The sequence below is a fragment of the Aegilops tauschii genome, unplaced genomic scaffold, assembly GCF_002575655.3.
Source record: "Aegilops tauschii subsp. strangulata cultivar AL8/78 unplaced genomic scaffold, Aet v6.0 ptg000417l_obj, whole genome shotgun sequence".
In the NCBI taxonomy this organism is placed as follows: Eukaryota; Viridiplantae; Streptophyta; class Magnoliopsida; order Poales; family Poaceae; genus Aegilops; species Aegilops tauschii.
Genome location: NW_027332660.1, coordinates 40,411 through 62,601, shown reverse-complemented (window position 1 = coordinate 62,601; position 22,191 = coordinate 40,411). Strand labels below are relative to the sequence as shown.

Sequence of the window (22,191 nt, the reverse complement as noted above, 5' to 3'; positions counted from 1 at the left end):
GTGCGGTTGAACCGTGGTAAAACTCGTCTCCGTAGTTGAGCGGGAGCGGCCAAAGGAATGTGCAATCGTGTGTGTAGTGGAGCTGGGAGGGGCAAGCATAAGGGACGAAGACGGGGGTAACATGTCGGATGCGATCATACCAGCACTAAAGCACCGGATCCCATCAGAACTCCGAAGTTAAGCGTGCTTGGGCGAGAGTAGTACTAGGATGGGTGACCTCCTGGGAAGTCCTCGTGTTGCATTCCCTTTTTAATTTGTTTTGCACCGCGTGCAAAACAAAACGCACGAGCGCGACGTATGTTTAGCACGTTTTATTATTTTGCACGTTTACGGTAAGTTTTAGCTCGCTGCTCATTATTCACGCGTCTAGCGGCGGCAAGCGTGTTCTGAAAGGGGTCGAAACCATGGTAAATAGGCACTGGTGCGGTTGAACCGTGGTAAAACTCGTCTCCGTAGTTGAGCGGGAGCGGCCAAAGGAATGTGCAATCGTGTGTGTAGTGGAGCTGGGAGGGGCAAGCATAAGGGACGAAGACGGGGGTAACATGTCGGATGCGATCATACCAGCACTAAAGCACCGGATCCCATCAGAACTCCGAAGTTAAGCGTGCTTGGGCGAGAGTAGTACTAGGATGGGTGACCTCCTGGGAAGTCCTCGTGTTGCATTCCCTTTTTAATTTGTTTTGCACCGCGTGCAAAACAAAACGCACGAGCGCGACGTATGTTTAGCACGTTTTATTATTTTGCACGTTTACGGTAAGTTTTAGCTCGCTGCTCATTATTCACGCGTCTAGCGGCGGCAAGCGTGTTCTGAAAGGGGTCGAAACCATGGTAAATAGGCACTGGTGCGGTTGAACCGTGGTAAAACTCGTCTCCGTAGTTGAGCGGGAGCGGCCAAAGGAATGTGCAATCGTGTGTGTAGTGGAGCTGGGAGGGGCAAGCATAAGGGACGAAGACGGGGGTAACATGTCGGATGCGATCATACCAGCACTAAAGCACCGGATCCCATCAGAACTCCGAAGTTAAGCGTGCTTGGGCGAGAGTAGTACTAGGATGGGTGACCTCCTGGGAAGTCCTCGTGTTGCATTCCCTTTTTAATTTGTTTTGCACCGCGTGCAAAACAAAACGCACGAGCGCGACGTATGTTTAGCACGTTTTATTATTTTGCACGTTTACGGTAAGTTTTAGCTCGCTGCTCATTATTCACGCGTCTAGCGGCGGCAAGCGTGTTCTGAAAGGGGTCGAAACCATGGTAAATAGGCACTGGTGCGGTTGAACCGTGGTAAAACTCGTCTCCGTAGTTGAGCGGGAGCGGCCAAAGGAATGTGCAATCGTGTGTGTAGTGGAGCTGGGAGGGGCAAGCATAAGGGACGAAGACGGGGGTAACATGTCGGATGCGATCATACCAGCACTAAAGCACCGGATCCCATCAGAACTCCGAAGTTAAGCGTGCTTGGGCGAGAGTAGTACTAGGATGGGTGACCTCCTGGGAAGTCCTCGTGTTGCATTCCCTTTTTAATTTGTTTTGCACCGCGTGCAAAACAAAACGCACGAGCGCGACGTATGTTTAGCACGTTTTATTATTTTGCACGTTTACGGTAAGTTTTAGCTCGCTGCTCATTATTCACGCGTCTAGCGGCGGCAAGCGTGTTCTGAAAGGGGTCGAAACCATGGTAAATAGGCACTGGTGCGGTTGAACCGTGGTAAAACTCGTCTCCGTAGTTGAGCGGGAGCGGCCAAAGGAATGTGCAATCGTGTGTGTAGTGGAGCTGGGAGGGGCAAGCATAAGGGACGAAGACGGGGGTAACATGTCGGATGCGATCATACCAGCACTAAAGCACCGGATCCCATCAGAACTCCGAAGTTAAGCGTGCTTGGGCGAGAGTAGTACTAGGATGGGTGACCTCCTGGGAAGTCCTCGTGTTGCATTCCCTTTTTAATTTGTTTTGCACCGCGTGCAAAACAAAACGCACGAGCGCGACGTATGTTTAGCACGTTTTATTATTTTGCACGTTTACGGTAAGTTTTAGCTCGCTGCTCATTATTCACGCGTCTAGCGGCGGCAAGCGTGTTCTGAAAGGGGTCGAAACCATGGTAAATAGGCACTGGTGCGGTTGAACCGTGGTAAAACTCGTCTCCGTAGTTGAGCGGGAGCGGCCAAAGGAATGTGCAATCGTGTGTGTAGTGGAGCTGGGAGGGGCAAGCATAAGGGACGAAGACGGGGGTAACATGTCGGATGCGATCATACCAGCACTAAAGCACCGGATCCCATCAGAACTCCGAAGTTAAGCGTGCTTGGGCGAGAGTAGTACTAGGATGGGTGACCTCCTGGGAAGTCCTCGTGTTGCATTCCCTTTTTAATTTGTTTTGCACCGCGTGCAAAACAAAACGCACGAGCGCGACGTATGTTTAGCACGTTTTATTATTTTGCACGTTTACGGTAAGTTTTAGCTCGCTGCTCATTATTCACGCGTCTAGCGGCGGCAAGCGTGTTCTGAAAGGGGTCGAAACCATGGTAAATAGGCACTGGTGCGGTTGAACCGTGGTAAAACTCGTCTCCGTAGTTGAGCGGGAGCGGCCAAAGGAATGTGCAATCGTGTGTGTAGTGGAGCTGGGAGGGGCAAGCATAAGGGACGAAGACGGGGGTAACATGTCGGATGCGATCATACCAGCACTAAAGCACCGGATCCCATCAGAACTCCGAAGTTAAGCGTGCTTGGGCGAGAGTAGTACTAGGATGGGTGACCTCCTGGGAAGTCCTCGTGTTGCATTCCCTTTTTAATTTGTTTTGCACCGCGTGCAAAACAAAACGCACGAGCGCGACGTATGTTTAGCACGTTTTATTATTTTGCACGTTTACGGTAAGTTTTAGCTCGCTGCTCATTATTCACGCGTCTAGCGGCGGCAAGCGTGTTCTGAAAGGGGTCGAAACCATGGTAAATAGGCACTGGTGCGGTTGAACCGTGGTAAAACTCGTCTCCGTAGTTGAGCGGGAGCGGCCAAAGGAATGTGCAATCGTGTGTGTAGTGGAGCTGGGAGGGGCAAGCATAAGGGACGAAGACGGGGGTAACATGTCGGATGCGATCATACCAGCACTAAAGCACCGGATCCCATCAGAACTCCGAAGTTAAGCGTGCTTGGGCGAGAGTAGTACTAGGATGGGTGACCTCCTGGGAAGTCCTCGTGTTGCATTCCCTTTTTAATTTGTTTTGCACCGCGTGCAAAACAAAACGCACGAGCGCGACGTATGTTTAGCACGTTTTATTATTTTGCACGTTTACGGTAAGTTTTAGCTCGCTGCTCATTATTCACGCGTCTAGCGGCGGCAAGCGTGTTCTGAAAGGGGTCGAAACCATGGTAAATAGGCACTGGTGCGGTTGAACCGTGGTAAAACTCGTCTCCGTAGTTGAGCGGGAGCGGCCAAAGGAATGTGCAATCGTGTGTGTAGTGGAGCTGGGAGGGGCAAGCATAAGGGACGAAGACGGGGGTAACATGTCGGATGCGATCATACCAGCACTAAAGCACCGGATCCCATCAGAACTCCGAAGTTAAGCGTGCTTGGGCGAGAGTAGTACTAGGATGGGTGACCTCCTGGGAAGTCCTCGTGTTGCATTCCCTTTTTAATTTGTTTTGCACCGCGTGCAAAACAAAACGCACGAGCGCGACGTATGTTTAGCACGTTTTATTATTTTGCACGTTTACGGTAAGTTTTAGCTCGCTGCTCATTATTCACGCGTCTAGCGGCGGCAAGCGTGTTCTGAAAGGGGTCGAAACCATGGTAAATAGGCACTGGTGCGGTTGAACCGTGGTAAAACTCGTCTCCGTAGTTGAGCGGGAGCGGCCAAAGGAATGTGCAATCGTGTGTGTAGTGGAGCTGGGAGGGGCAAGCATAAGGGACGAAGACGGGGGTAACATGTCGGATGCGATCATACCAGCACTAAAGCACCGGATCCCATCAGAACTCCGAAGTTAAGCGTGCTTGGGCGAGAGTAGTACTAGGATGGGTGACCTCCTGGGAAGTCCTCGTGTTGCATTCCCTTTTTAATTTGTTTTGCACCGCGTGCAAAACAAAACGCACGAGCGCGACGTATGTTTAGCACGTTTTATTATTTTGCACGTTTACGGTAAGTTTTAGCTCGCTATTTTGCACGTTTACGGTAAGTTTTAGCTCGCTGCTCATTATTCACGCGTCTAGCGGCGGCAAGCGTGTTCTGAAAGGGGTCGAAACCATGGTAAATAGGCACTGGTGCGGTTGAACCGTGGTAAAACTCGTCTCCGTAGTTGAGCGGGAGCGGCCAAAGGAATGTGCAATCGTGTGTGTAGTGGAGCTGGGAGGGGCAAGCATAAGGGACGAAGACGGGGGTAACATGTCGGATGCGATCATACCAGCACTAAAGCACCGGATCCCATCAGAACTCCGAAGTTAAGCGTGCTTGGGCGAGAGTAGTACTAGGATGGGTGACCTCCTGGGAAGTCCTCGTGTTGCATTCCCTTTTTAATTTGTTTTGCACCGCGTGCAAAACAAAACGCACGAGCGCGACGTATGTTTAGCACGTTTTATTATTTTGCACGTTTACGGTAAGTTTTAGCTCGCTGCTCATTATTCACGCGTCTAGCGGCGGCAAGCGTGTTCTGAAAGGGGTCGAAACCATGGTAAATAGGCACTGGTGCGGTTGAACCGTGGTAAAACTCGTCTCCGTAGTTGAGCGGGAGCGGCCAAAGGAATGTGCAATCGTGTGTGTAGTGGAGCTGGGAGGGGCAAGCATAAGGGACGAAGACGGGGGTAACATGTCGGATGCGATCATACCAGCACTAAAGCACCGGATCCCATCAGAACTCCGAAGTTAAGCGTGCTTGGGCGAGAGTAGTACTAGGATGGGTGACCTCCTGGGAAGTCCTCGTGTTGCATTCCCTTTTTAATTTGTTTTGCACCGCGTGCAAAACAAAACGCACGAGCGCGACGTATGTTTAGCACGTTTTATTATTTTGCACGTTTACGGTAAGTTTTAGCTCGCTGCTCATTATTCACGCGTCTAGCGGCGGCAAGCGTGTTCTGAAAGGGGTCGAAACCATGGTAAATAGGCACTGGTGCGGTTGAACCGTGGTAAAACTCGTCTCCGTAGTTGAGCGGGAGCGGCCAAAGGAATGTGCAATCGTGTGTGTAGTGGAGCTGGGAGGGGCAAGCATAAGGGACGAAGACGGGGGTAACATGTCGGATGCGATCATACCAGCACTAAAGCACCGGATCCCATCAGAACTCCGAAGTTAAGCGTGCTTGGGCGAGAGTAGTACTAGGATGGGTGACCTCCTGGGAAGTCCTCGTGTTGCATTCCCTTTTTAATTTGTTTTGCACCGCGTGCAAAACAAAACGCACGAGCGCGACGTATGTTTAGCACGTTTTATTATTTTGCACGTTTACGGTAAGTTTTAGCTCGCTGCTCATTATTCACGCGTCTAGCGGCGGCAAGCGTGTTCTGAAAGGGGTCGAAACCATGGTAAATAGGCACTGGTGCGGTTGAACCGTGGTAAAACTCGTCTCCGTAGTTGAGCGGGAGCGGCCAAAGGAATGTGCAATCGTGTGTGTAGTGGAGCTGGGAGGGGCAAGCATAAGGGACGAAGACGGGGGTAACATGTCGGATGCGATCATACCAGCACTAAAGCACCGGATCCCATCAGAACTCCGAAGTTAAGCGTGCTTGGGCGAGAGTAGTACTAGGATGGGTGACCTCCTGGGAAGTCCTCGTGTTGCATTCCCTTTTTAATTTGTTTTGCACCGCGTGCAAAACAAAACGCACGAGCGCGACGTATGTTTAGCACGTTTTATTATTTTGCACGTTTACGGTAAGTTTTAGCTCGCTGCTCATTATTCACGCGTCTAGCGGCGGCAAGCGTGTTCTGAAAGGGGTCGAAACCATGGTAAATAGGCACTGGTGCGGTTGAACCGTGGTAAAACTCGTCTCCGTAGTTGAGCGGGAGCGGCCAAAGGAATGTGCAATCGTGTGTGTAGTGGAGCTGGGAGGGGCAAGCATAAGGGACGAAGACGGGGGTAACATGTCGGATGCGATCATACCAGCACTAAAGCACCGGATCCCATCAGAACTCCGAAGTTAAGCGTGCTTGGGCGAGAGTAGTACTAGGATGGGTGACCTCCTGGGAAGTCCTCGTGTTGCATTCCCTTTTTAATTTGTTTTGCACCGCGTGCAAAACAAAACGCACGAGCGCGACGTATGTTTAGCACGTTTTATTATTTTGCACGTTTACGGTAAGTTTTAGCTCGCTGCTCATTATTCACGCGTCTAGCGGCGGCAAGCGTGTTCTGAAAGGGGTCGAAACCATGGTAAATAGGCACTGGTGCGGTTGAACCGTGGTAAAACTCGTCTCCGTAGTTGAGCGGGAGCGGCCAAAGGAATGTGCAATCGTGTGTGTAGTGGAGCTGGGAGGGGCAAGCATAAGGGACGAAGACGGGGGTAACATGTCGGATGCGATCATACCAGCACTAAAGCACCGGATCCCATCAGAACTCCGAAGTTAAGCGTGCTTGGGCGAGAGTAGTACTAGGATGGGTGACCTCCTGGGAAGTCCTCGTGTTGCATTCCCTTTTTAATTTGTTTTGCACCGCGTGCAAAACAAAACGCACGAGCGCGACGTATGTTTAGCACGTTTTATTATTTTGCACGTTTACGGTAAGTTTTAGCTCGCTGCTCATTATTCACGCGTCTAGCGGCGGCAAGCGTGTTCTGAAAGGGGTCGAAACCATGGTAAATAGGCACTGGTGCGGTTGAACCGTGGTAAAACTCGTCTCCGTAGTTGAGCGGGAGCGGCCAAAGGAATGTGCAATCGTGTGTGTAGTGGAGCTGGGAGGGGCAAGCATAAGGGACGAAGACGGGGGTAACATGTCGGATGCGATCATACCAGCACTAAAGCACCGGATCCCATCAGAACTCCGAAGTTAAGCGTGCTTGGGCGAGAGTAGTACTAGGATGGGTGACCTCCTGGGAAGTCCTCGTGTTGCATTCCCTTTTTAATTTGTTTTGCACCGCGTGCAAAACAAAACGCACGAGCGCGACGTATGTTTAGCACGTTTTATTATTTTGCACGTTTACGGTAAGTTTTAGCTCGCTGCTCATTATTCACGCGTCTAGCGGCGGCAAGCGTGTTCTGAAAGGGGTCGAAACCATGGTAAATAGGCACTGGTGCGGTTGAACCGTGGTAAAACTCGTCTCCGTAGTTGAGCGGGAGCGGCCAAAGGAATGTGCAATCGTGTGTGTAGTGGAGCTGGGAGGGGCAAGCATAAGGGACGAAGACGGGGGTAACATGTCGGATGCGATCATACCAGCACTAAAGCACCGGATCCCATCAGAACTCCGAAGTTAAGCGTGCTTGGGCGAGAGTAGTACTAGGATGGGTGACCTCCTGGGAAGTCCTCGTGTTGCATTCCCTTTTTAATTTGTTTTGCACCGCGTGCAAAACAAAACGCACGAGCGCGACGTATGTTTAGCACGTTTTATTATTTTGCACGTTTACGGTAAGTTTTAGCTCGCTGCTCATTATTCACGCGTCTAGCGGCGGCAAGCGTGTTCTGAAAGGGGTCGAAACCATGGTAAATAGGCACTGGTGCGGTTGAACCGTGGTAAAACTCGTCTCCGTAGTTGAGCGGGAGCGGCCAAAGGAATGTGCAATCGTGTGTGTAGTGGAGCTGGGAGGGGCAAGCATAAGGGACGAAGACGGGGGTAACATGTCGGATGCGATCATACCAGCACTAAAGCACCGGATCCCATCAGAACTCCGAAGTTAAGCGTGCTTGGGCGAGAGTAGTACTAGGATGGGTGACCTCCTGGGAAGTCCTCGTGTTGCATTCCCTTTTTAATTTGTTTTGCACCGCGTGCAAAACAAAACGCACGAGCGCGACGTATGTTTAGCACGTTTTATTATTTTGCACGTTTACGGTAAGTTTTAGCTCGCTGCTCATTATTCACGCGTCTAGCGGCGGCAAGCGTGTTCTGAAAGGGGTCGAAACCATGGTAAATAGGCACTGGTGCGGTTGAACCGTGGTAAAACTCGTCTCCGTAGTTGAGCGGGAGCGGCCAAAGGAATGTGCAATCGTGTGTGTAGTGGAGCTGGGAGGGGCAAGCATAAGGGACGAAGACGGGGGTAACATGTCGGATGCGATCATACCAGCACTAAAGCACCGGATCCCATCAGAACTCCGAAGTTAAGCGTGCTTGGGCGAGAGTAGTACTAGGATGGGTGACCTCCTGGGAAGTCCTCGTGTTGCATTCCCTTTTTAATTTGTTTTGCACCGCGTGCAAAACAAAACGCACGAGCGCGACGTATGTTTAGCACGTTTTATTATTTTGCACGTTTACGGTAAGTTTTAGCTCGCTGCTCATTATTCACGCGTCTAGCGGCGGCAAGCGTGTTCTGAAAGGGGTCGAAACCATGGTAAATAGGCACTGGTGCGGTTGAACCGTGGTAAAACTCGTCTCCGTAGTTGAGCGGGAGCGGCCAAAGGAATGTGCAATCGTGTGTGTAGTGGAGCTGGGAGGGGCAAGCATAAGGGACGAAGACGGGGGTAACATGTCGGATGCGATCATACCAGCACTAAAGCACCGGATCCCATCAGAACTCCGAAGTTAAGCGTGCTTGGGCGAGAGTAGTACTAGGATGGGTGACCTCCTGGGAAGTCCTCGTGTTGCATTCCCTTTTTAATTTGTTTTGCACCGCGTGCAAAACAAAACGCACGAGCGCGACGTATGTTTAGCACGTTTTATTATTTTGCACGTTTACGGTAAGTTTTAGCTCGCTGCTCATTATTCACGCGTCTAGCGGCGGCAAGCGTGTTCTGAAAGGGGTCGAAACCATGGTAAATAGGCACTGGTGCGGTTGAACCGTGGTAAAACTCGTCTCCGTAGTTGAGCGGGAGCGGCCAAAGGAATGTGCAATCGTGTGTGTAGTGGAGCTGGGAGGGGCAAGCATAAGGGACGAAGACGGGGGTAACATGTCGGATGCGATCATACCAGCACTAAAGCACCGGATCCCATCAGAACTCCGAAGTTAAGCGTGCTTGGGCGAGAGTAGTACTAGGATGGGTGACCTCCTGGGAAGTCCTCGTGTTGCATTCCCTTTTTAATTTGTTTTGCACCGCGTGCAAAACAAAACGCACGAGCGCGACGTATGTTTAGCACGTTTTATTATTTTGCACGTTTACGGTAAGTTTTAGCTCGCTGCTCATTATTCACGCGTCTAGCGGCGGCAAGCGTGTTCTGAAAGGGGTCGAAACCATGGTAAATAGGCACTGGTGCGGTTGAACCGTGGTAAAACTCGTCTCCGTAGTTGAGCGGGAGCGGCCAAAGGAATGTGCAATCGTGTGTGTAGTGGAGCTGGGAGGGGCAAGCATAAGGGACGAAGACGGGGGTAACATGTCGGATGCGATCATACCAGCACTAAAGCACCGGATCCCATCAGAACTCCGAAGTTAAGCGTGCTTGGGCGAGAGTAGTACTAGGATGGGTGACCTCCTGGGAAGTCCTCGTGTTGCATTCCCTTTTTAATTTGTTTTGCACCGCGTGCAAAACAAAACGCACGAGCGCGACGTATGTTTAGCACGTTTTATTATTTTGCACGTTTACGGTAAGTTTTAGCTCGCTGCTCATTATTCACGCGTCTAGCGGCGGCAAGCGTGTTCTGAAAGGGGTCGAAACCATGGTAAATAGGCACTGGTGCGGTTGAACCGTGGTAAAACTCGTCTCCGTAGTTGAGCGGGAGCGGCCAAAGGAATGTGCAATCGTGTGTGTAGTGGAGCTGGGAGGGGCAAGCATAAGGGACGAAGACGGGGGTAACATGTCGGATGCGATCATACCAGCACTAAAGCACCGGATCCCATCAGAACTCCGAAGTTAAGCGTGCTTGGGCGAGAGTAGTACTAGGATGGGTGACCTCCTGGGAAGTCCTCGTGTTGCATTCCCTTTTTAATTTGTTTTGCACCGCGTGCAAAACAAAACGCACGAGCGCGACGTATGTTTAGCACGTTTTATTATTTTGCACGTTTACGGTAAGTTTTAGCTCGCTGCTCATTATTCACGCGTCTAGCGGCGGCAAGCGTGTTCTGAAAGGGGTCGAAACCATGGTAAATAGGCACTGGTGCGGTTGAACCGTGGTAAAACTCGTCTCCGTAGTTGAGCGGGAGCGGCCAAAGGAATGTGCAATCGTGTGTGTAGTGGAGCTGGGAGGGGCAAGCATAAGGGACGAAGACGGGGGTAACATGTCGGATGCGATCATACCAGCACTAAAGCACCGGATCCCATCAGAACTCCGAAGTTAAGCGTGCTTGGGCGAGAGTAGTACTAGGATGGGTGACCTCCTGGGAAGTCCTCGTGTTGCATTCCCTTTTTAATTTGTTTTGCACCGCGTGCAAAACAAAACGCACGAGCGCGACGTATGTTTAGCACGTTTTATTATTTTGCACGTTTACGGTAAGTTTTAGCTCGCTGCTCATTATTCACGCGTCTAGCGGCGGCAAGCGTGTTCTGAAAGGGGTCGAAACCATGGTAAATAGGCACTGGTGCGGTTGAACCGTGGTAAAACTCGTCTCCGTAGTTGAGCGGGAGCGGCCAAAGGAATGTGCAATCGTGTGTGTAGTGGAGCTGGGAGGGGCAAGCATAAGGGACGAAGACGGGGGTAACATGTCGGATGCGATCATACCAGCACTAAAGCACCGGATCCCATCAGAACTCCGAAGTTAAGCGTGCTTGGGCGAGAGTAGTACTAGGATGGGTGACCTCCTGGGAAGTCCTCGTGTTGCATTCCCTTTTTAATTTGTTTTGCACCGCGTGCAAAACAAAACGCACGAGCGCGACGTATGTTTAGCACGTTTTATTATTTTGCACGTTTACGGTAAGTTTTAGCTCGCTGCTCATTATTCACGCGTCTAGCGGCGGCAAGCGTGTTCTGAAAGGGGTCGAAACCATGGTAAATAGGCACTGGTGCGGTTGAACCGTGGTAAAACTCGTCTCCGTAGTTGAGCGGGAGCGGCCAAAGGAATGTGCAATCGTGTGTGTAGTGGAGCTGGGAGGGGCAAGCATAAGGGACGAAGACGGGGGTAACATGTCGGATGCGATCATACCAGCACTAAAGCACCGGATCCCATCAGAACTCCGAAGTTAAGCGTGCTTGGGCGAGAGTAGTACTAGGATGGGTGACCTCCTGGGAAGTCCTCGTGTTGCATTCCCTTTTTAATTTGTTTTGCACCGCGTGCAAAACAAAACGCACGAGCGCGACGTATGTTTAGCACGTTTTATTATTTTGCACGTTTACGGTAAGTTTTAGCTCGCTGCTCATTATTCACGCGTCTAGCGGCGGCAAGCGTGTTCTGAAAGGGGTCGAAACCATGGTAAATAGGCACTGGTGCGGTTGAACCGTGGTAAAACTCGTCTCCGTAGTTGAGCGGGAGCGGCCAAAGGAATGTGCAATCGTGTGTGTAGTGGAGCTGGGAGGGGCAAGCATAAGGGACGAAGACGGGGGTAACATGTCGGATGCGATCATACCAGCACTAAAGCACCGGATCCCATCAGAACTCCGAAGTTAAGCGTGCTTGGGCGAGAGTAGTACTAGGATGGGTGACCTCCTGGGAAGTCCTCGTGTTGCATTCCCTTTTTAATTTGTTTTGCACCGCGTGCAAAACAAAACGCACGAGCGCGACGTATGTTTAGCACGTTTTATTATTTTGCACGTTTACGGTAAGTTTTAGCTCGCTGCTCATTATTCACGCGTCTAGCGGCGGCAAGCGTGTTCTGAAAGGGGTCGAAACCATGGTAAATAGGCACTGGTGCGGTTGAACCGTGGTAAAACTCGTCTCCGTAGTTGAGCGGGAGCGGCCAAAGGAATGTGCAATCGTGTGTGTAGTGGAGCTGGGAGGGGCAAGCATAAGGGACGAAGACGGGGGTAACATGTCGGATGCGATCATACCAGCACTAAAGCACCGGATCCCATCAGAACTCCGAAGTTAAGCGTGCTTGGGCGAGAGTAGTACTAGGATGGGTGACCTCCTGGGAAGTCCTCGTGTTGCATTCCCTTTTTAATTTGTTTTGCACCGCGTGCAAAACAAAACGCACGAGCGCGACGTATGTTTAGCACGTTTTATTATTTTGCACGTTTACGGTAAGTTTTAGCTCGCTGCTCATTATTCACGCGTCTAGCGGCGGCAAGCGTGTTCTGAAAGGGGTCGAAACCATGGTAAATAGGCACTGGTGCGGTTGAACCGTGGTAAAACTCGTCTCCGTAGTTGAGCGGGAGCGGCCAAAGGAATGTGCAATCGTGTGTGTAGTGGAGCTGGGAGGGGCAAGCATAAGGGACGAAGACGGGGGTAACATGTCGGATGCGATCATACCAGCACTAAAGCACCGGATCCCATCAGAACTCCGAAGTTAAGCGTGCTTGGGCGAGAGTAGTACTAGGATGGGTGACCTCCTGGGAAGTCCTCGTGTTGCATTCCCTTTTTAATTTGTTTTGCACCGCGTGCAAAACAAAACGCACGAGCGCGACGTATGTTTAGCACGTTTTATTATTTTGCACGTTTACGGTAAGTTTTAGCTCGCTGCTCATTATTCACGCGTCTAGCGGCGGCAAGCGTGTTCTGAAAGGGGTCGAAACCATGGTAAATAGGCACTGGTGCGGTTGAACCGTGGTAAAACTCGTCTCCGTAGTTGAGCGGGAGCGGCCAAAGGAATGTGCAATCGTGTGTGTAGTGGAGCTGGGAGGGGCAAGCATAAGGGACGAAGACGGGGGTAACATGTCGGATGCGATCATACCAGCACTAAAGCACCGGATCCCATCAGAACTCCGAAGTTAAGCGTGCTTGGGCGAGAGTAGTACTAGGATGGGTGACCTCCTGGGAAGTCCTCGTGTTGCATTCCCTTTTTAATTTGTTTTGCACCGCGTGCAAAACAAAACGCACGAGCGCGACGTATGTTTAGCACGTTTTATTATTTTGCACGTTTACGGTAAGTTTTAGCTCGCTGCTCATTATTCACGCGTCTAGCGGCGGCAAGCGTGTTCTGAAAGGGGTCGAAACCATGGTAAATAGGCACTGGTGCGGTTGAACCGTGGTAAAACTCGTCTCCGTAGTTGAGCGGGAGCGGCCAAAGGAATGTGCAATCGTGTGTGTAGTGGAGCTGGGAGGGGCAAGCATAAGGGACGAAGACGGGGGTAACATGTCGGATGCGATCATACCAGCACTAAAGCACCGGATCCCATCAGAACTCCGAAGTTAAGCGTGCTTGGGCGAGAGTAGTACTAGGATGGGTGACCTCCTGGGAAGTCCTCGTGTTGCATTCCCTTTTTAATTTGTTTTGCACCGCGTGCAAAACAAAACGCACGAGCGCGACGTATGTTTAGCACGTTTTATTATTTTGCACGTTTACGGTAAGTTTTAGCTCGCTGCTCATTATTCACGCGTCTAGCGGCGGCAAGCGTGTTCTGAAAGGGGTCGAAACCATGGTAAATAGGCACTGGTGCGGTTGAACCGTGGTAAAACTCGTCTCCGTAGTTGAGCGGGAGCGGCCAAAGGAATGTGCAATCGTGTGTGTAGTGGAGCTGGGAGGGGCAAGCATAAGGGACGAAGACGGGGGTAACATGTCGGATGCGATCATACCAGCACTAAAGCACCGGATCCCATCAGAACTCCGAAGTTAAGCGTGCTTGGGCGAGAGTAGTACTAGGATGGGTGACCTCCTGGGAAGTCCTCGTGTTGCATTCCCTTTTTAATTTGTTTTGCACCGCGTGCAAAACAAAACGCACGAGCGCGACGTATGTTTAGCACGTTTTATTATTTTGCACGTTTACGGTAAGTTTTAGCTCGCTGCTCATTATTCACGCGTCTAGCGGCGGCAAGCGTGTTCTGAAAGGGGTCGAAACCATGGTAAATAGGCACTGGTGCGGTTGAACCGTGGTAAAACTCGTCTCCGTAGTTGAGCGGGAGCGGCCAAAGGAATGTGCAATCGTGTGTGTAGTGGAGCTGGGAGGGGCAAGCATAAGGGACGAAGACGGGGGTAACATGTCGGATGCGATCATACCAGCACTAAAGCACCGGATCCCATCAGAACTCCGAAGTTAAGCGTGCTTGGGCGAGAGTAGTACTAGGATGGGTGACCTCCTGGGAAGTCCTCGTGTTGCATTCCCTTTTTAATTTGTTTTGCACCGCGTGCAAAACAAAACGCACGAGCGCGACGTATGTTTAGCACGTTTTATTATTTTGCACGTTTACGGTAAGTTTTAGCTCGCTGCTCATTATTCACGCGTCTAGCGGCGGCAAGCGTGTTCTGAAAGGGGTCGAAACCATGGTAAATAGGCACTGGTGCGGTTGAACCGTGGTAAAACTCGTCTCCGTAGTTGAGCGGGAGCGGCCAAAGGAATGTGCAATCGTGTGTGTAGTGGAGCTGGGAGGGGCAAGCATAAGGGACGAAGACGGGGGTAACATGTCGGATGCGATCATACCAGCACTAAAGCACCGGATCCCATCAGAACTCCGAAGTTAAGCGTGCTTGGGCGAGAGTAGTACTAGGATGGGTGACCTCCTGGGAAGTCCTCGTGTTGCATTCCCTTTTTAATTTGTTTTGCACCGCGTGCAAAACAAAACGCACGAGCGCGACGTATGTTTAGCACGTTTTATTATTTTGCACGTTTACGGTAAGTTTTAGCTCGCTGCTCATTATTCACGCGTCTAGCGGCGGCAAGCGTGTTCTGAAAGGGGTCGAAACCATGGTAAATAGGCACTGGTGCGGTTGAACCGTGGTAAAACTCGTCTCCGTAGTTGAGCGGGAGCGGCCAAAGGAATGTGCAATCGTGTGTGTAGTGGAGCTGGGAGGGGCAAGCATAAGGGACGAAGACGGGGGTAACATGTCGGATGCGATCATACCAGCACTAAAGCACCGGATCCCATCAGAACTCCGAAGTTAAGCGTGCTTGGGCGAGAGTAGTACTAGGATGGGTGACCTCCTGGGAAGTCCTCGTGTTGCATTCCCTTTTTAATTTGTTTTGCACCGCGTGCAAAACAAAACGCACGAGCGCGACGTATGTTTAGCACGTTTTATTATTTTGCACGTTTACGGTAAGTTTTAGCTCGCTGCTCATTATTCACGCGTCTAGCGGCGGCAAGCGTGTTCTGAAAGGGGTCGAAACCATGGTAAATAGGCACTGGTGCGGTTGAACCGTGGTAAAACTCGTCTCCGTAGTTGAGCGGGAGCGGCCAAAGGAATGTGCAATCGTGTGTGTAGTGGAGCTGGGAGGGGCAAGCATAAGGGACGAAGACGGGGGTAACATGTCGGATGCGATCATACCAGCACTAAAGCACCGGATCCCATCAGAACTCCGAAGTTAAGCGTGCTTGGGCGAGAGTAGTACTAGGATGGGTGACCTCCTGGGAAGTCCTCGTGTTGCATTCCCTTTTTAATTTGTTTTGCACCGCGTGCAAAACAAAACGCACGAGCGCGACGTATGTTTAGCACGTTTTATTATTTTGCACGTTTACGGTAAGTTTTAGCTCGCTGCTCATTATTCACGCGTCTAGCGGCGGCAAGCGTGTTCTGAAAGGGGTCGAAACCATGGTAAATAGGCACTGGTGCGGTTGAACCGTGGTAAAACTCGTCTCCGTAGTTGAGCGGGAGCGGCCAAAGGAATGTGCAATCGTGTGTGTAGTGGAGCTGGGAGGGGCAAGCATAAGGGACGAAGACGGGGGTAACATGTCGGATGCGATCATACCAGCACTAAAGCACCGGATCCCATCAGAACTCCGAAGTTAAGCGTGCTTGGGCGAGAGTAGTACTAGGATGGGTGACCTCCTGGGAAGTCCTCGTGTTGCATTCCCTTTTTAATTTGTTTTGCACCGCGTGCAAAACAAAACGCACGAGCGCGACGTATGTTTAGCACGTTTTATTATTTTGCACGTTTACGGTAAGTTTTAGCTCGCTGCTCATTATTCACGCGTCTAGCGGCGGCAAGCGTGTTCTGAAAGGGGTCGAAACCATGGTAAATAGGCACTGGTGCGGTTGAACCGTGGTAAAACTCGTCTCCGTAGTTGAGCGGGAGCGGCCAAAGGAATGTGCAATCGTGTGTGTAGTGGAGCTGGGAGGGGCAAGCATAAGGGACGAAGACGGGGGTAACATGTCGGATGCGATCATACCAGCACTAAAGCACCGGATCCCATCAGAACTCCGAAGTTAAGCGTGCTTGGGCGAGAGTAGTACTAGCTCGCTGCTCATTATTCACGCGTCTAGCGGCGGCAAGCGTGTTCTGAAAGGGGTCGAAACCATGGAAAATAGGCACTGGTGCGGTTGAACCGTGGTAAAACTCGTCTCCGTAGTTGAGCGGGAGCGGCCAAAGGAATGTGCAATCGTGTGTGTAGTGGAGCTGGGAGGGGCAAGCATAAGGGACGAAGACGGGGGTAACATGTCGGATGCGATCATACCAGCACTAAAGCACCGGATCCCATCAGAACTCCGAAGTTAAGCGTGCTTGGGCGAGAGTAGTACTAGGATGGGTGACCTCCTGGGAAGTCCTCGTGTTGCATTCCCTTTTTAATTTGTTTTGCACCGCGTGCAAAACAAAACGCACGAGCGCGACGTATGTTTAGCACGTTTTATTATTTTGCACGTTTACGGTAAGTTTTAGCTCGCTGCTCATTATTCACGCGTCTAGCGGCGGCAAGCGTGTTCTGAAAGGGGTCGAAACCATGGTAAATAGGCACTGGTGCGGTTGAACCGTGGTAAAACTCGTCTCCGTAGTTGAGCGGGAGCGGCCAAAGGAATGTGCAATCGTGTGTGTAGTGGAGCTGGGAGGGGCAAGCATAAGGGACGAAGACGGGGGTAACATGTCGGATGCGATCATACCAGCACTAAAGCACCGGATCCCATCAGAACTCCGAAGTTAAGCGTGCTTGGGCGAGAGTAGTACTAGGATGGGTGACCTCCTGGGAAGTCCTCGTGTTGCATTCCCTTTTTAATTTGTTTTGCACCGCGTGCAAAACAAAACGCACGAGCGCGACGTATGTTTAGCACGTTTTATTATTTTGCACGTTTACGGTAAGTTTTAGCTCGCTGCTCATTATTCACGCGTCTAGCGGCGGCAAGCGTGTTCTGAAAGGGGTCGAAACCATGGTAAATAGGCACTGGTGCGGTTGAACCGTGGTAAAACTCGTCTCCGTAGTTGAGCGGGAGCGGCCAAAGGAATGTGCAATCGTGTGTGTAGTGGAGCTGGGAGGGGCAAGCATAAGGGACGAAGACGGGGGTAACATGTCGGATGCGATCATACCAGCACTAAAGCACCGGATCCCATCAGAACTCCGAAGTTAAGCGTGCTTGGGCGAGAGTAGTACTAGGATGGGTGACCTCCTGGGAAGTCCTCGTGTTGCATTCCCTTTTTAATTTGTTTTGCACCGCGTGCAAAACAAAACGCACGAGCGCGACGTATGTTTAGCACGTTTTATTATTTTGCACGTTTACGGTAAGTTTTAGCTCGCTGCTCATTATTCACGCGTCTAGCGGCGGCAAGCGTGTTCTGAAAGGGGTCGAAACCATGGTAAATAGGCACTGGTGCGGTTGAACCGTGGTAAAACTCGTCTCCGTAGTTGAGCGGGAGCGGCCAAAGGAATGTGCAATCGTGTGTGTAGTGGAGCTGGGAGGGGCAAGCATAAGGGACGAAGACGGGGGTAACATGTCGGATGCGATCATACCAGCACTAAAGCACCGGATCCCATCAGAACTCCGAAGTTAAGCGTGCTTGGGCGAGAGTAGTACTAGGATGGGTGACCTCCTGGGAAGTCCTCGTGTTGCATTCCCTTTTTAATTTGTTTTGCACCGCGTGCAAAACAAAACGCACGAGCGCGACGTATGTTTAGCACGTTTTATTATTTTGCACGTTTACGGTAAGTTTTAGCTCGCTGCTCATTATTCACGCGTCTAGCGGCGGCAAGCGTGTTCTGAAAGGGGTCGAAACCATGGTAAATAGGCACTGGTGCGGTTGAACCGTGGTAAAACTCGTCTCCGTAGTTGAGCGGGAGCGGCCAAAGGAATGTGCAATCGTGTGTGTAGTGGAGCTGGGAGGGGCAAGCATAAGGGACGAAGACGGGGGTAACATGTCGGATGCGATCATACCAGCACTAAAGCACCGGATCCCATCAGAACTCCGAAGTTAAGCGTGCTTGGGCGAGAGTAGTACTAGGATGGGTGACCTCCTGGGAAGTCCTCGTGTTGCATTCCCTTTTTAATTTGTTTTGCACCGCGTGCAAAACAAAACGCACGAGCGCGACGTATGTTTAGCACGTTTTATTATTTTGCACGTTTACGGTAAGTTTTAGCTCGCTGCTCATTATTCACGCGTCTAGCGGCGGCAAGCGTGTTCTGAAAGGGGTCGAAACCATGGTAAATAGGCACTGGTGCGGTTGAACCGTGGTAAAACTCGTCTCCGTAGTTGAGCGGGAGCGGCCAAAGGAATGTGCAATCGTGTGTGTAGTGGAGCTGGGAGGGGCAAGCATAAGGGACGAAGACGGGGGTAACATGTCGGATGCGATCATACCAGCACTAAAGCACCGGATCCCATCAGAACTCCGAAGTTAAGCGTGCTTGGGCGAGAGTAGTACTAGGATGGGTGACCTCCTGGGAAGTCCTCGTGTTGCATTCCCTTTTTAATTTGTTTTGCACCGCGTGCAAAACAAAACGCACGAGCGCGACGTATGTTTAGCACGTTTTATTATTTTGCACGTTTACGGTAAGTTTTAGCTCGCTGCTCATTATTCACGCGTCTAGCGGCGGCAAGCGTGTTCTGAAAGGGGTCGAAACCATGGTAAATAGGCACTGGTGCGGTTGAACCGTGGTAAAACTCGTCTCCGTAGTTGAGCGGGAGCGGCCAAAGGAATGTGCAATCGTGTGTGTAGTGGAGCTGGGAGGGGCAAGCATAAGGGACGAAGACGGGGGTAACATGTCGGATGCGATCATACCAGCACTAAAGCACCGGATCCCATCAGAACTCCGAAGTTAAGCGTGCTTGGGCGAGAGTAGTACTAGGATGGGTGACCTCCTGGGAAGTCCTCGTGTTGCATTCCCTTTTTAATTTGTTTTGCACCGCGTGCAAAACAAAACGCACGAGCGCGACGTATGTTTAGCACGTTTTATTATTTTGCACGTTTACGGTAAGTTTTAGCTCGCTGCTCATTATTCACGCGTCTAGCGGCGGCAAGCGTGTTCTGAAAGGGGTCGAAACCATGGTAAATAGGCACTGGTGCGGTTGAACCGTGGTAAAACTCGTCTCCGTAGTTGAGCGGGAGCGGCCAAAGGAATGTGCAATCGTGTGTGTAGTGGAGCTGGGAGGGGCAAGCATAAGGGACGAAGACGGGGGTAACATGTCGGATGCGATCATACCAGCACTAAAGCACCGGATCCCATCAGAACTCCGAAGTTAAGCGTGCTTGGGCGAGAGTAGTACTAGGATGGGTGACCTCCTGGGAAGTCCTCGTGTTGCATTCCCTTTTTAATTTGTTTTGCACCGCGTGCAAAACAAAACGCACGAGCGCGACGTATGTTTAGCACGTTTTATTATTTTGCACGTTTACGGTAAGTTTTAGCTCGCTGCTCATTATTCACGCGTCTAGCGGCGGCAAGCGTGTTCTGAAAGGGGTCGAAACCATGGTAAATAGGCACTGGTGCGGTTGAACCGTGGTAAAACTCGTCTCCGTAGTTGAGCGGGAGCGGCCAAAGGAATGTGCAATCGTGTGTGTAGTGGAGCTGGGAGGGGCAAGCATAAGGGACGAAGACGGGGGTAACATGTCGGATGCGATCATACCAGCACTAAAGCACCGGATCCCATCAGAACTCCGAAGTTAAGCGTGCTTGGGCGAGAGTAGTACTAGGATGGGTGACCTCCTGGGAAGTCCTCGTGTTGCATTCCCTTTTTAATTTGTTTTGCACCGCGTGCAAAACAAAACGCACGAGCGCGACGTATGTTTAGCACGTTTTATTATTTTGCACGTTTACGGTAAGTTTTAGCTCGCTGCTCATTATTCACGCGTCTAGCGGCGGCAAGCGTGTTCTGAAAGGGGTCGAAACCATGGTAAATAGGCACTGGTGCGGTTGAACCGTGGTAAAACTCGTCTCCGTAGTTGAGCGGGAGCGGCCAAAGGAATGTGCAATCGTGTGTGTAGTGGAGCTGGGAGGGGCAAGCATAAGGGACGAAGACGGGGGTAACATGTCGGATGCGATCATACCAGCACTAAAGCACCGGATCCCATCAGAACTCCGAAGTTAAGCGTGCTTGGGCGAGAGTAGTACTAGGATGGGTGACCTCCTGGGAAGTCCTCGTGTTGCATTCCCTTTTTAATTTGTTTTGCACCGCGTGCAAAACAAAACGCACGAGCGCGACGTATGTTTAGCACGTTTTATTATTTTGCACGTTTACGGTAAGTTTTAGCTCGCTGCTCATTATTCACGCGTCTAGCGGCGGCAAGCGTGTTCTGAAAGGGGTCGAAACCATGGTAAATAGGCACTGGTGCGGTTGAACCGTGGTAAAACTCGTCTCCGTAGTTGAGCGGGAGCGGCCAAAGGAATGTGCAATCGTGTGTGTAGTGGAGCTGGGAGGGGCAAGCATAAGGGACGAAGACGGGGGTAACATGTCGGATGCGATCATACCAGCACTAAAGCACCGGATCCCATCAGAACTCCGAAGTTAAGCGTGCTTGGGCGAGAGTAGTACTAGGATGGGTGACCTCCTGGGAAGTCCTCGTGTTGCATTCCCTTTTTAATTTGTTTTGCACCGCGTGCAAAACAAAACGCACGAGCGCGACGTATGTTTAGCACGTTTTATTATTTTGCACGTTTACGGTAAGTTTTAGCTCGCTGCTCATTATTCACGCGTCTAGCGGCGGCAAGCGTGTTCTGAAAGGGGTCGAAACCATGGTAAATAGGCACTGGTGCGGTTGAACCGTGGTAAAACTCGTCTCCGTAGTTGAGCGGGAGCGGCCAAAGGAATGTGCAATCGTGTGTGTAGTGGAGCTGGGAGGGGCAAGCATAAGGGACGAAGACGGGGGTAACATGTCGGATGCGATCATACCAGCACTAAAGCACCGGATCCCATCAGAACTCCGAAGTTAAGCGTGCTTGGGCGAGAGTAGTACTAGGATGGGTGACCTCCTGGGAAGTCCTCGTGTTGCATTCCCTTTTTAATTTGTTTTGCACCGCGTGCAAAACAAAACGCACGAGCGCGACGTATGTTTAGCACGTTTTATTATTTTGCACGTTTACGGTAAGTTTTAGCTCGCTGCTCATTATTCACGCGTCTAGCGGCGGCAAGCGTGTTCTGAAAGGGGTCGAAACCATGGTAAATAGGCACTGGTGCGGTTGAACCGTGGTAAAACTCGTCTCCGTAGTTGAGCGGGAGCGGCCAAAGGAATGTGCAATCGTGTGTGTAGTGGAGCTGGGAGGGGCAAGCATAAGGGACGAAGACGGGGGTAACATGTCGGATGCGATCATACCAGCACTAAAGCACCGGATCCCATCAGAACTCCGAAGTTAAGCGTGCTTGGGCGAGAGTAGTACTAGGATGGGTGACCTCCTGGGAAGTCCTCGTGTTGCATTCCCTTTTTAATTTGTTTTGCACCGCGTGCAAAACAAAACGCACGAGCGCGACGTATGTTTAGCACGTTTTATTATTTTGCACGTTTACGGTAAGTTTTAGCTCGCTGCTCATTATTCACGCGTCTAGCGGCGGCAAGCGTGTTCTGAAAGGGGTCGAAACCATGGTAAATAGGCACTGGTGCGGTTGAACCGTGGTAAAACTCGTCTCCGTAGTTGAGCGGGAGCGGCCAAAGGAATGTGCAATCGTGTGTGTAGTGGAGCTGGGAGGGGCAAGCATAAGGGACGAAGACGGGGGTAACATGTCGGATGCGATCATACCAGCACTAAAGCACCGGATCCCATCAGAACTCCGAAGTTAAGCGTGCTTGGGCGAGAGTAGTACTAGGATGGGTGACCTCCTGGGAAGTCCTCGTGTTGCATTCCCTTTTTAATTTGTTTTGCACCGCGTGCAAAACAAAACGCACGAGCGCGACGTATGTTTAGCACGTTTTATTATTTTGCACGTTTACGGTAAGTTTTAGCTCGCTGCTCATTATTCACGCGTCTAGCGGCGGCAAGCGTGTTCTGAAAGGGGTCGAAA

General features: G+C 51.1%; 52 non-coding genes across 52 annotated transcripts; all 52 read left to right on the top strand.

The window, feature by feature from the left end:
- The first annotated feature begins 126 nt into the window (after positions 1 to 126).
- On the top strand, positions 127 to 245 carry LOC141030335 (5S ribosomal RNA). The gene has a single exon (XR_012192446.1). It is a non-coding gene; the product is annotated as a 5S ribosomal RNA (ribosomal RNA).
- A 302-nt stretch (positions 246 to 547) lies between these two features.
- On the top strand, positions 548 to 666 carry LOC141030334 (5S ribosomal RNA). The gene has a single exon (XR_012192445.1). It is a non-coding gene; the product is annotated as a 5S ribosomal RNA (ribosomal RNA).
- Positions 667 to 968: 302 nt separating this feature from the next.
- LOC141030333 (5S ribosomal RNA) lies at positions 969 to 1,087 on the top strand. Its single transcript, XR_012192444.1, has one exon. It is a non-coding gene; the product is annotated as a 5S ribosomal RNA (ribosomal RNA).
- Positions 1,088 to 1,389: 302 nt separating this feature from the next.
- On the top strand, positions 1,390 to 1,508 carry LOC141030332 (5S ribosomal RNA). The gene has a single exon (XR_012192443.1). It is a non-coding gene; the product is annotated as a 5S ribosomal RNA (ribosomal RNA).
- Positions 1,509 to 1,810: 302 nt separating this feature from the next.
- Positions 1,811 to 1,929, top strand: LOC141030331 (5S ribosomal RNA). Its single transcript, XR_012192442.1, has one exon. It is a non-coding gene; the product is annotated as a 5S ribosomal RNA (ribosomal RNA).
- Positions 1,930 to 2,231: 302 nt separating this feature from the next.
- Positions 2,232 to 2,350, top strand: LOC141030330 (5S ribosomal RNA). The gene has a single exon (XR_012192441.1). It is a non-coding gene; the product is annotated as a 5S ribosomal RNA (ribosomal RNA).
- A 302-nt stretch (positions 2,351 to 2,652) lies between these two features.
- LOC141030329 (5S ribosomal RNA) lies at positions 2,653 to 2,771 on the top strand. The gene has a single exon (XR_012192440.1). It is a non-coding gene; the product is annotated as a 5S ribosomal RNA (ribosomal RNA).
- A 302-nt stretch (positions 2,772 to 3,073) lies between these two features.
- Positions 3,074 to 3,192, top strand: LOC141030327 (5S ribosomal RNA). Its single transcript, XR_012192439.1, has one exon. It is a non-coding gene; the product is annotated as a 5S ribosomal RNA (ribosomal RNA).
- A 302-nt stretch (positions 3,193 to 3,494) lies between these two features.
- On the top strand, positions 3,495 to 3,613 carry LOC141030325 (5S ribosomal RNA). The gene has a single exon (XR_012192437.1). It is a non-coding gene; the product is annotated as a 5S ribosomal RNA (ribosomal RNA).
- A 302-nt stretch (positions 3,614 to 3,915) lies between these two features.
- On the top strand, positions 3,916 to 4,034 carry LOC141030324 (5S ribosomal RNA). Its single transcript, XR_012192436.1, has one exon. It is a non-coding gene; the product is annotated as a 5S ribosomal RNA (ribosomal RNA).
- Positions 4,035 to 4,369: 335 nt separating this feature from the next.
- Positions 4,370 to 4,488, top strand: LOC141030323 (5S ribosomal RNA). The gene has a single exon (XR_012192435.1). It is a non-coding gene; the product is annotated as a 5S ribosomal RNA (ribosomal RNA).
- A 302-nt stretch (positions 4,489 to 4,790) lies between these two features.
- On the top strand, positions 4,791 to 4,909 carry LOC141030322 (5S ribosomal RNA). Its single transcript, XR_012192433.1, has one exon. It is a non-coding gene; the product is annotated as a 5S ribosomal RNA (ribosomal RNA).
- Positions 4,910 to 5,211: 302 nt separating this feature from the next.
- On the top strand, positions 5,212 to 5,330 carry LOC141030321 (5S ribosomal RNA). Its single transcript, XR_012192432.1, has one exon. It is a non-coding gene; the product is annotated as a 5S ribosomal RNA (ribosomal RNA).
- Positions 5,331 to 5,632: 302 nt separating this feature from the next.
- On the top strand, positions 5,633 to 5,751 carry LOC141030320 (5S ribosomal RNA). Its single transcript, XR_012192431.1, has one exon. It is a non-coding gene; the product is annotated as a 5S ribosomal RNA (ribosomal RNA).
- A 302-nt stretch (positions 5,752 to 6,053) lies between these two features.
- On the top strand, positions 6,054 to 6,172 carry LOC141030319 (5S ribosomal RNA). Its single transcript, XR_012192430.1, has one exon. It is a non-coding gene; the product is annotated as a 5S ribosomal RNA (ribosomal RNA).
- A 302-nt stretch (positions 6,173 to 6,474) lies between these two features.
- LOC141030318 (5S ribosomal RNA) lies at positions 6,475 to 6,593 on the top strand. The gene has a single exon (XR_012192429.1). It is a non-coding gene; the product is annotated as a 5S ribosomal RNA (ribosomal RNA).
- Positions 6,594 to 6,895: 302 nt separating this feature from the next.
- LOC141030317 (5S ribosomal RNA) lies at positions 6,896 to 7,014 on the top strand. Its single transcript, XR_012192428.1, has one exon. It is a non-coding gene; the product is annotated as a 5S ribosomal RNA (ribosomal RNA).
- Positions 7,015 to 7,316: 302 nt separating this feature from the next.
- LOC141030316 (5S ribosomal RNA) lies at positions 7,317 to 7,435 on the top strand. The gene has a single exon (XR_012192427.1). It is a non-coding gene; the product is annotated as a 5S ribosomal RNA (ribosomal RNA).
- Positions 7,436 to 7,737: 302 nt separating this feature from the next.
- LOC141030314 (5S ribosomal RNA) lies at positions 7,738 to 7,856 on the top strand. Its single transcript, XR_012192425.1, has one exon. It is a non-coding gene; the product is annotated as a 5S ribosomal RNA (ribosomal RNA).
- A 302-nt stretch (positions 7,857 to 8,158) lies between these two features.
- On the top strand, positions 8,159 to 8,277 carry LOC141030313 (5S ribosomal RNA). The gene has a single exon (XR_012192424.1). It is a non-coding gene; the product is annotated as a 5S ribosomal RNA (ribosomal RNA).
- A 302-nt stretch (positions 8,278 to 8,579) lies between these two features.
- On the top strand, positions 8,580 to 8,698 carry LOC141030311 (5S ribosomal RNA). Its single transcript, XR_012192423.1, has one exon. It is a non-coding gene; the product is annotated as a 5S ribosomal RNA (ribosomal RNA).
- Positions 8,699 to 9,000: 302 nt separating this feature from the next.
- LOC141030310 (5S ribosomal RNA) lies at positions 9,001 to 9,119 on the top strand. The gene has a single exon (XR_012192422.1). It is a non-coding gene; the product is annotated as a 5S ribosomal RNA (ribosomal RNA).
- A 302-nt stretch (positions 9,120 to 9,421) lies between these two features.
- Positions 9,422 to 9,540, top strand: LOC141030309 (5S ribosomal RNA). Its single transcript, XR_012192421.1, has one exon. It is a non-coding gene; the product is annotated as a 5S ribosomal RNA (ribosomal RNA).
- A 302-nt stretch (positions 9,541 to 9,842) lies between these two features.
- LOC141030308 (5S ribosomal RNA) lies at positions 9,843 to 9,961 on the top strand. Its single transcript, XR_012192420.1, has one exon. It is a non-coding gene; the product is annotated as a 5S ribosomal RNA (ribosomal RNA).
- Positions 9,962 to 10,263: 302 nt separating this feature from the next.
- LOC141030307 (5S ribosomal RNA) lies at positions 10,264 to 10,382 on the top strand. The gene has a single exon (XR_012192419.1). It is a non-coding gene; the product is annotated as a 5S ribosomal RNA (ribosomal RNA).
- A 302-nt stretch (positions 10,383 to 10,684) lies between these two features.
- Positions 10,685 to 10,803, top strand: LOC141030306 (5S ribosomal RNA). The gene has a single exon (XR_012192418.1). It is a non-coding gene; the product is annotated as a 5S ribosomal RNA (ribosomal RNA).
- A 302-nt stretch (positions 10,804 to 11,105) lies between these two features.
- Positions 11,106 to 11,224, top strand: LOC141030305 (5S ribosomal RNA). The gene has a single exon (XR_012192417.1). It is a non-coding gene; the product is annotated as a 5S ribosomal RNA (ribosomal RNA).
- Positions 11,225 to 11,526: 302 nt separating this feature from the next.
- On the top strand, positions 11,527 to 11,645 carry LOC141030304 (5S ribosomal RNA). The gene has a single exon (XR_012192416.1). It is a non-coding gene; the product is annotated as a 5S ribosomal RNA (ribosomal RNA).
- A 302-nt stretch (positions 11,646 to 11,947) lies between these two features.
- On the top strand, positions 11,948 to 12,066 carry LOC141030302 (5S ribosomal RNA). Its single transcript, XR_012192414.1, has one exon. It is a non-coding gene; the product is annotated as a 5S ribosomal RNA (ribosomal RNA).
- A 302-nt stretch (positions 12,067 to 12,368) lies between these two features.
- Positions 12,369 to 12,487, top strand: LOC141030301 (5S ribosomal RNA). The gene has a single exon (XR_012192413.1). It is a non-coding gene; the product is annotated as a 5S ribosomal RNA (ribosomal RNA).
- A 302-nt stretch (positions 12,488 to 12,789) lies between these two features.
- LOC141030300 (5S ribosomal RNA) lies at positions 12,790 to 12,908 on the top strand. The gene has a single exon (XR_012192412.1). It is a non-coding gene; the product is annotated as a 5S ribosomal RNA (ribosomal RNA).
- Positions 12,909 to 13,210: 302 nt separating this feature from the next.
- Positions 13,211 to 13,329, top strand: LOC141030299 (5S ribosomal RNA). Its single transcript, XR_012192411.1, has one exon. It is a non-coding gene; the product is annotated as a 5S ribosomal RNA (ribosomal RNA).
- Positions 13,330 to 13,631: 302 nt separating this feature from the next.
- LOC141030298 (5S ribosomal RNA) lies at positions 13,632 to 13,750 on the top strand. The gene has a single exon (XR_012192410.1). It is a non-coding gene; the product is annotated as a 5S ribosomal RNA (ribosomal RNA).
- A 302-nt stretch (positions 13,751 to 14,052) lies between these two features.
- Positions 14,053 to 14,171, top strand: LOC141030297 (5S ribosomal RNA). The gene has a single exon (XR_012192409.1). It is a non-coding gene; the product is annotated as a 5S ribosomal RNA (ribosomal RNA).
- Positions 14,172 to 14,473: 302 nt separating this feature from the next.
- On the top strand, positions 14,474 to 14,592 carry LOC141030296 (5S ribosomal RNA). The gene has a single exon (XR_012192408.1). It is a non-coding gene; the product is annotated as a 5S ribosomal RNA (ribosomal RNA).
- Positions 14,593 to 14,894: 302 nt separating this feature from the next.
- Positions 14,895 to 15,013, top strand: LOC141030295 (5S ribosomal RNA). The gene has a single exon (XR_012192407.1). It is a non-coding gene; the product is annotated as a 5S ribosomal RNA (ribosomal RNA).
- A 302-nt stretch (positions 15,014 to 15,315) lies between these two features.
- Positions 15,316 to 15,434, top strand: LOC141030294 (5S ribosomal RNA). Its single transcript, XR_012192406.1, has one exon. It is a non-coding gene; the product is annotated as a 5S ribosomal RNA (ribosomal RNA).
- A 302-nt stretch (positions 15,435 to 15,736) lies between these two features.
- Positions 15,737 to 15,855, top strand: LOC141030293 (5S ribosomal RNA). The gene has a single exon (XR_012192405.1). It is a non-coding gene; the product is annotated as a 5S ribosomal RNA (ribosomal RNA).
- A 587-nt stretch (positions 15,856 to 16,442) lies between these two features.
- On the top strand, positions 16,443 to 16,561 carry LOC141030291 (5S ribosomal RNA). Its single transcript, XR_012192403.1, has one exon. It is a non-coding gene; the product is annotated as a 5S ribosomal RNA (ribosomal RNA).
- Positions 16,562 to 16,863: 302 nt separating this feature from the next.
- On the top strand, positions 16,864 to 16,982 carry LOC141030290 (5S ribosomal RNA). The gene has a single exon (XR_012192402.1). It is a non-coding gene; the product is annotated as a 5S ribosomal RNA (ribosomal RNA).
- Positions 16,983 to 17,284: 302 nt separating this feature from the next.
- Positions 17,285 to 17,403, top strand: LOC141030289 (5S ribosomal RNA). The gene has a single exon (XR_012192401.1). It is a non-coding gene; the product is annotated as a 5S ribosomal RNA (ribosomal RNA).
- A 302-nt stretch (positions 17,404 to 17,705) lies between these two features.
- Positions 17,706 to 17,824, top strand: LOC141030288 (5S ribosomal RNA). Its single transcript, XR_012192400.1, has one exon. It is a non-coding gene; the product is annotated as a 5S ribosomal RNA (ribosomal RNA).
- A 302-nt stretch (positions 17,825 to 18,126) lies between these two features.
- Positions 18,127 to 18,245, top strand: LOC141030287 (5S ribosomal RNA). The gene has a single exon (XR_012192399.1). It is a non-coding gene; the product is annotated as a 5S ribosomal RNA (ribosomal RNA).
- A 302-nt stretch (positions 18,246 to 18,547) lies between these two features.
- On the top strand, positions 18,548 to 18,666 carry LOC141030286 (5S ribosomal RNA). Its single transcript, XR_012192398.1, has one exon. It is a non-coding gene; the product is annotated as a 5S ribosomal RNA (ribosomal RNA).
- Positions 18,667 to 18,968: 302 nt separating this feature from the next.
- On the top strand, positions 18,969 to 19,087 carry LOC141030285 (5S ribosomal RNA). Its single transcript, XR_012192397.1, has one exon. It is a non-coding gene; the product is annotated as a 5S ribosomal RNA (ribosomal RNA).
- A 302-nt stretch (positions 19,088 to 19,389) lies between these two features.
- On the top strand, positions 19,390 to 19,508 carry LOC141030284 (5S ribosomal RNA). Its single transcript, XR_012192396.1, has one exon. It is a non-coding gene; the product is annotated as a 5S ribosomal RNA (ribosomal RNA).
- Positions 19,509 to 19,810: 302 nt separating this feature from the next.
- LOC141030283 (5S ribosomal RNA) lies at positions 19,811 to 19,929 on the top strand. The gene has a single exon (XR_012192395.1). It is a non-coding gene; the product is annotated as a 5S ribosomal RNA (ribosomal RNA).
- Positions 19,930 to 20,231: 302 nt separating this feature from the next.
- Positions 20,232 to 20,350, top strand: LOC141030282 (5S ribosomal RNA). Its single transcript, XR_012192394.1, has one exon. It is a non-coding gene; the product is annotated as a 5S ribosomal RNA (ribosomal RNA).
- A 302-nt stretch (positions 20,351 to 20,652) lies between these two features.
- Positions 20,653 to 20,771, top strand: LOC141030280 (5S ribosomal RNA). The gene has a single exon (XR_012192392.1). It is a non-coding gene; the product is annotated as a 5S ribosomal RNA (ribosomal RNA).
- A 302-nt stretch (positions 20,772 to 21,073) lies between these two features.
- LOC141030279 (5S ribosomal RNA) lies at positions 21,074 to 21,192 on the top strand. The gene has a single exon (XR_012192391.1). It is a non-coding gene; the product is annotated as a 5S ribosomal RNA (ribosomal RNA).
- A 302-nt stretch (positions 21,193 to 21,494) lies between these two features.
- On the top strand, positions 21,495 to 21,613 carry LOC141030278 (5S ribosomal RNA). The gene has a single exon (XR_012192390.1). It is a non-coding gene; the product is annotated as a 5S ribosomal RNA (ribosomal RNA).
- Positions 21,614 to 21,915: 302 nt separating this feature from the next.
- LOC141030277 (5S ribosomal RNA) lies at positions 21,916 to 22,034 on the top strand. Its single transcript, XR_012192389.1, has one exon. It is a non-coding gene; the product is annotated as a 5S ribosomal RNA (ribosomal RNA).
- Positions 22,035 to 22,191: the final 157 nt, after the last annotated feature.